Source organism: Beta vulgaris, chromosome 4 (genome assembly GCF_026745355.1).
Source record: "Beta vulgaris subsp. vulgaris cultivar EL10 chromosome 4, EL10.2, whole genome shotgun sequence".
In the NCBI taxonomy this organism is placed as follows: domain Eukaryota; kingdom Viridiplantae; phylum Streptophyta; class Magnoliopsida; order Caryophyllales; family Amaranthaceae; genus Beta; species Beta vulgaris.
This window is the reverse complement of record NC_079205.1, coordinates 20,688,112-20,696,002: the sequence shown is the minus strand read 5'-3', so window position 1 is coordinate 20,696,002 and position 7,891 is coordinate 20,688,112.

Below are 7,891 nucleotides of genomic sequence, written 5' to 3'. Positions count from 1 at the left end.
ATCCACAAGCTTTCTTAACCATTAAGAATGATAATGCTTATCCACTGTTCTAGTATGATGTTGGAGAGAATTCTAACTACTTAATATAGCTAACAAAATATTTGAACCTGCTAAAAAATACAGGCTATTACATATTGAAATGTGTAATTGTCATAATATTCCACTTACCAACTTTGACTTATTTAATAAAACTACCAAGTATGATTGAATTAATTTTTACCTAATATTAAACCCTACCCCCTCAAAACCCTAGCCAAATTCACTATTATAAAAAGGTATTGCATCTTTGCGAGCAACATACGCTAGGACAGCATGCGATCCCTCGACTGGACTAAGACACTGACCAGTACAAACATTAAAACAAGAACAAACAAAATTACTATATTTTTTCCGAACACGATAAGGAAGGTCCGATGAGAGAGGAGCATTGCTTTTCCTTTTGGAGCCGACATGAGGAATGTCACCTTTGTTGATAATTTTCCTAAACGACCTGCTAGACCTAGGATTGGCCTGGAGAGCACCTTGTCCAATTGGTCTTCGTCGCCTTTCAAATGAGCTTCTTGACTTCTTTCTCGTATTCTGTGCATGTGTGTTGTCTTCCTTGAGTGAATGATCCAAATAACTGAGTTTATCTTGCCCTTGGATACCTGCACTCAAAATTGTGTTAGTTGAGGTACCCATACTTACCACTTGGTGTTGCATTTCATGAAGAGTTGTGCATGTCCGATTTTCATCCTTCGGACTCGATGGCGGATATGAGATACCAGCCTGAAGGCCCTTATTTTCAATGAGAGCCGAATTAGAGACCTGTACGGCCCGCAATTCCGAATTGCAGGGGGCCTCCTTCAAATTTTTTGTTTTTGAAGTGAAGGTGCAAACCTTCAAAATTGACAGAGAATGAGGTTGATAGAACTGGATTTCATTCCCTTTCTGTAGCTTGTCTAAATCTAATTGAGAAATCAGAAGGCGCGAGGATGAGTTTCGTTTGTTGACAAAGGGGATCTTTCGAATGTTTTCTGCACTACGAGGCTCCTCACACTGTGAGTTATCCGAAGGAGCCTTTTCTACCCACTTCGTATCCTGATTGGTCATGAGGTCATCAGCATTTCTGTTTTCTGAAGAGAAATTGCTCTTGACCTCTTCCTGGACATCCACATTCATGGTAGTGAGTCCAGGGTCCAGCAATAGGGTACCCGTAACATCGGGTAGACCTACACCACTAACTACACCACTAATCACCGAGTGGTGACCTACAACAACATCAACCCTAGGAACCGGAAAAAGGACAGCCTCGAGACTCGCAATCTCTTGAGCAATCGCCTTATTTTTTGGCTCAACTCCTCCAGCTATCCTAAAGTCAGCGCCTAAAAAGATCTTTCACATTGCTCTTGTCAACCCCTAGCACCAAGGAACATGAACCAATAGCTTCCTTAAACAGACTAAGTTTGATTTTACATGATGCAATGTTCAATTGCAGAGAAACAACTAACTCTCGAATTTCAAGGTCAATAGTATGAACATAGCACTCGTCATACATAGCAGAAATGGTAACACAGAGGCACTTCATAGCATTACTATATGTCTCATAAGCTTTGCAAAAATCAGACACTTTGAAAAGAGAATTACCAAGCTCTTTTAAGAAGGCCACATACTGAATGGCCTCATTAGGTCCAGTAGTATTTGCAAACAAATCCTTAAGAACTCTATCCCCATCCTCCAAGAAGTCCAAATGGTGCAACATAAATAAAGCTAAACTAGGATCCTCCTCCATACTATCCAGATGAACCATGGAAACTAGAAATAAAAATGCAGTAATAACGACACTAGAAAGACAAACCTAAACCACAAAGAAAAAACTTAATAAACACTAAACATCGCGATATGCAAACCCAAGCCCAATTCAGTCAGTTGCATCACAACAGAGTATACTCTTCTCTCCTTCTAACCAAAATCCAATAAACCTGGTTTGTTCTACCCTTTAGTATGATTTGGACAACAAAATTTCACACCTACAACACAGTGGGTGAGTAGAATTATCGACACTGGAAACCACCTTGAACGGTGAAGGATGTGAAACTGTGGTGAGCGTGGAACAAACGAAGCCTCGAAGCCGGGCCTATCGGTGGATAGATCACGGTGAAAATGGGCGAGAATCACGTTGCGGACCTGCAAAGGTGGGTCGGTAGAAAAAGCGACCAGAAACCCCAACGAACCTATGAAGGTAACGAGGAAAAGGCTGACGAACCCGACGTAAACGACTTAAAAAGATAAAAAAAAATGAAGAAAACCACTTGGGAACTCGCCGGAGACCCGCCGGAAACCTACGCGGCGCCGGATCTCCGGCGAGTTCTAGGGTTAGGCTATTGTTTAACATATTTTTTTAACATATTTAACATATTTTAAACATATTTTTTTAAACCTTTCATTATTAAATTTTTAATAAAAAAAACAGTAGATTATTATTGGAATTTTAGTTTCTAGAATAAACTATTGTTTATTTGTGGAACTTGTGAGTGTGTCGCTATGAAATATTATATGACACTAAATACCTGGCTTTAGAGACAACGAACTAAATTTGATGCTAAAAAAATTGGCTTTAGAGACAACTAAATTCATGTGACGTTAAATACATCGCTTTAGAGACAACTAACTACAGTTGATGCTGAAAAAATAGCTTTAGAGACAACTAAATTCATGTGACACTAAATACATGGCTTTAAAGACAACTAACTACAGTTGGTGCTGAAAAGAAATGGCTTTAGAGACAACTAAAGTCATGTGACGCTAAATACATGGTTAGAGACAACTAACTACAGTTGATGCTAAAAAAAATGGCTTTAGAGACAACTAAATTCATGTGATGCTAAAAATATGGATTTAGAGACAACCAATATTCATGTGATGCTAAAAACATGATTTTAGAGGCAACCAACATTCATCTGATGCTGAAATGTATCTTTAGAGGCACCAGAATATACTTGACACTAAAAACCATATACTTTAGAGGCAACCATGTTTATGTGATGGTAAAAGGGGGTTTTAGAGGCAAGTCGGCCAAATGATGTGCCTCTATAGCCAATTTTTTTTGTAGTGGAGGGGTGAGGGTGTTTTGTTATAGAGAGAAGGCAGAGAAGGCTTACAGAGAGAAGTTGCTTAGTTCACGTTTTTTTTGAGGGGTAAATATATGAGATATCTCATCTCAGTTATACATAAGTTATACAAATATGTACATATTTCATCTCAGTTTAAAATATACTAACTTACGCTTATTGCAAGTTTTTTTCTTCTGATTTTCTATTCATTTGGGATTGAGGAAAAAATCAATGAAGTGAAGGATAAATATGCCAAATATTTCCTTGAAAATTGCTAAGGGTGTCAGTTTTCTAATTGACATGTTTTACATTACAAACTAGTTATTAGGCCCGGGGTATGCTCCGGATAAGAGAAATTTTCATTTATTAATATTATACTTTGAGATAATAACACTAAATATAACTTGGTCTAGTGGTTAAAACTTTAGTATATAAACTTGAAGTCATGGGATTAAATCCTACACTATGCAATTTCTAATTTTTTTTGTATGGGAATTACATGGAGTAAAATGAACTTAGGGAGAGCGCCACATGGCACCATCTCTTGTTTAGGAACGCCTTTTAATATATTAGTATATATATCTAACTCTAGCTTGTAGGCTATAGCAATGATGTTATTTAGTTTTTTCTTTTAAGATATGATGTTATTTAGTTTATCAATACTGACACTATTAACAAATTCTACTTTGACTAGCTTGTATTATTTATACATAAGGAAAAAAATAGTTATGTGGAATTTTATTGGATTCGTCTCGACGTATATTTTCAAAATGTCAATTTATTATTATGTTTACTTAAACCAAACTAAAGATGTAATTGTTCAAAATTGTACGTTGGAAAACTTGCAAATTCAAGCGCAAATAGTAAAACTAAAAAATAAAAGGGAGCACTAGTGGAAAAACGTTATATGTCACAACACAACCGACCCGGTTTTAACAAAACTGGATCCGTAAATTTGTGAATTTGGTGCTCGCAAAAAAAAAAAGGGTGAATTAACTGATTCGGTTGATGTTGAAATGGGTCTGTTGACAAAACAAATTATGTCCTTTTGTCAAGTGATCTGATTCAATCTCTGAGATCAGTTATGTTCAGCATTGAGACTTGGGCCAACATCAGCCCATAAAGTCTACAGGCCAAATCACTTTACCTCCCCATTTCCCCATTTTAATCTCGTAAACCCTAACCCTTCTATTCCCTCATCATCGAGCATCTCTGGCGTTGGCGAATGAAGAGAGGCCCTCTGCCGAGCATCATCGAGCATCTTTGTCGTTGGCATATCTCTACCTTCGTGAAGCTCTATTGACTCCAACAACATCTCTGTTGTCTCTTATAGGGTTCTTGATTGTTTTTTTTTGTTTTCGATTTTAGTCTTCTTCGTAATTTGTCTTGGAGTTTTTCGTTTTTAATTTCGTGCTTACTTAATCATTCCTCGAAATTATCTTGTAATTTCTTATATTTAATTTATTGTAATTTAGATTGTACTTTCTAATTTCTTCTAATTTGCCATTTTTTTTAATAAATTAATTAGTCACTTAATATCTATAATTGGTAATTTTAGTTTTTTTTTTATTTTGATATTTGGATCGGATGTATGTTGGTGGTATTATATGATTTGTAATTTTGTTTAGAGAAGTAAATTTTGTGGCATTAACTATGCTTGAAACGTCTAATTATTGCAATTGTTTGGGCTACATTTCTAAACTGAATGTCGAAACCCGCTTTTTATATTTGTTTATTCAACTCAATAGATGCGGTTTAGTCGAAAAACGGATCAGTTGACTGGTTAAGTGATGCGGTTTTTGTCTAAAATCGCATCAGTTGACAAGTCATCTGACCCGATTTTCGACCGAAGCAATTGACTTCCGTCAACCGCTGTGAGCCCAATCTCTTTGGACCAAAAACCGGATCGGTAAGGCTGATTTTGACTGAAGTGGTTGAGCTTTTTTCCATTAGTGGAGGAAGTACATATTTTTTTAATTATTTTTGGTTGTGTTGAATGTATGTAAGGGATGGATACCACAAATTTGTGACGACTATGATATAAATAAAACCCTGGATAAATATGGGAAGCCAGAATTAGATTCGTGGTCTCAATATTTTCTTAAATCGATATTATTAATCTTAACTTTTACAAATATTCTCCAATTAATTCTAATTGATAATTTTAAAAAAATCCCAAGTTTTGGAGGGACTTTCTAAATTGTGTTAAATTGGTAGGCGACTATCTTGCAGACCTTGCCCTTTGGTGGAGTGATTATGATGTCTGATTGTCTAGTAGTACATCTGGACGAGATCAGTCATATGTTGAAGTAGCTAGGCCTCTTCTAAATATCGATTTATGTCAAGTTTTATGCAATTGAATAACCATAAAATATTGGGTTATAAAATAACCACAATATGCCCTCAATGTTTCAAAAATTCACCATATACCCCAGACTTTTCATTTTTGGGTACCAATTACCCTTTTCGTTAACGGCTGTTAACTTGAGTTGAGTTTGAAACTTATTGCACCATATACCCTTTACAGTAAACTTATTGCACCAAATGCCCTTTGATGCACAAACGGTTAATTTTCCAGATTTAGAAAACTAGTCATTGGGTTTTAGCTTATAAATATAGTTGTTTTTTACTGTTTAGCATCCCCATTTTTTTTAACAATGAGTTCACATACTAGAAGCTCCTCCTCTTCTCATGAATTTCCATATGTTAAGGTCCATAATTGTTACTGTAGTTGTAGAAGAAGATTTAGCATTCGAAGTTGATGCATGAGATGATGTGGATACTTGTTCTTGGATACTCTTGAGGCATGATGTCAAATAGAAGTGTGTAGAGTTCTAGTTATGTTAGAACTCATATCTTTATTGCTTTCCTAGTTCTACTTGTATTAGGAATCATGGTTTTGCCTACGTTCTTAAAACGATGGATTTTTGGGTGATTCTTGATCCTAAATTGGACTACTATTTGTCTACATTGCTATCCTAAAATTTCATAAAGTTTCAAGTTGATTTGATATATGTTCGAGACTGATCTTTCGAATTGGTCAAAAACCGGGTTAATCTGGCACAGTGTTGCGAGATTTAAAACTGCGAACAATTGGCTTTGCATTTTTGACTGAAATTTTGGTCGAGTATTGCAGACACATAGATCTAGGCCCTCGAAAAATTTCACGTGATTTCGAGTTGTTTTTCCTGGTATTCTTCACTTTTACTTGCATCGAAGTTCTGGGCAGTTTACAGGCAAATTAATGGATTAAATCTCCGAAAATGGCAAAATCCGTGGACGAATTTTTTCAAGAAGGGGGGTATGATGCATGAGATGATGTGGATACTTGTTCTTGGATACTCTTGAGGCATGATGTCAAATAGAAGTGTGTAGAGTTCTAGTTATGTTAGAACTCATATCTTTATTGCTTTCCTAGTTCTACTTGTATTAGGAATCATGGTTTTGCCTACGTTCTTTAAACCGATGGATTTTACATGATTCAAAGAGTCTAGAGAGTCTAGGACTTAGGACTTGTCCTAAGCCTATTAGGGTTATAGTTTATTATTTTTCCTAGTAGCATTAGGTTATTTCTTTCCTACTTGGATTAGCATAATTAAACTAGTATAAATAGAGTCTATGTAGTTCGAATTTAGATGGTGAAGAAGTAATAATAATTTGTGAGTTTGAGTGTTTACCCAAATCCTCTTGAGTGCTGGTGGCTTAGCCTTTACGCATTCAAAACCTTAGATTTATTCCTTGTGGTGGCTTTGCCTTTATCATTGAATAAACTAAGTACTATCCAGTTTTGTTTTGTTTAGTTGGTGGCTTTGCCTTTATGCTAATCAAACAATTCAAACCTTTTATGTTATTTTTGGTGATTAAATTCTTTATGGAATTGACATAAAAGCCTATCCAACCCTTAGTTTGATATTCGTGGTGATTAAATTCTTTATCGAAAATCAACTAAGTACTATCCTTTATTTCTGTAGCTTCCGCACTTGTTATTTGATCTTAGAAGATTAAATACATCAGAAGTTCTGAGACAACAACAAATCCAAGCAGGCTATACTATAAGTATGATGATTACAACAACTTCAAATGGTGCAAAGGGACATTTGAGCAGAATTAAGAATATATGAGAAGGGGAAGCAGACTTATTTTAGGGCATAATAGAGGAAACCTATATGAAAAAGAAGAAGACCGTGCAGCAAGTAGACAGTTGAGAGAAGAAGTGAAGCAACTTAGGAACAAACTTAAGCAACAACAAAAATTAATGCAAGCAACAATTAAAATAGCGCTAATCATGTTTGTGGTCTTGATATTTGTAATCTTCAAGTGAAGCACAAAGTTGTAATGTGTAGTTCAAAAATATAACTCCTTCTGTTGTAGCCTGAAAATCAATGGCTACAGGGATGACACGTGGCACCATCTTAGCCTTACATGTGGCATTCGCTTATGCAAATAAAGTACATGGGCTAAAGTACACTTTTCTGAGGAAAAGATGTACTAAAAACCCCCCTTATGGCCCTAAATTGTACTTAGGCCCAGTACAGGTAAAGCCTAATTCTGCAAAAGAGTGAGGTGTACTCCCCAATCAGCATCTGCCACGTGTCACAGTATTATTGCTTAGCCAATCAGATGCTCCCAAATTAGGGTGACATCAAGGTACAACATTCACTTCAAGTAGTATAAATAGTCCTTGAAATCAGGGGAAAGGTACATTTTTCAGAGCATAGTACTGTTATTCTGCCATAAATTCTCTCTCTCTCTACTTTCTCTCTCTAAAAGTTCCTTCATATCCCTGATACCTAACTTAA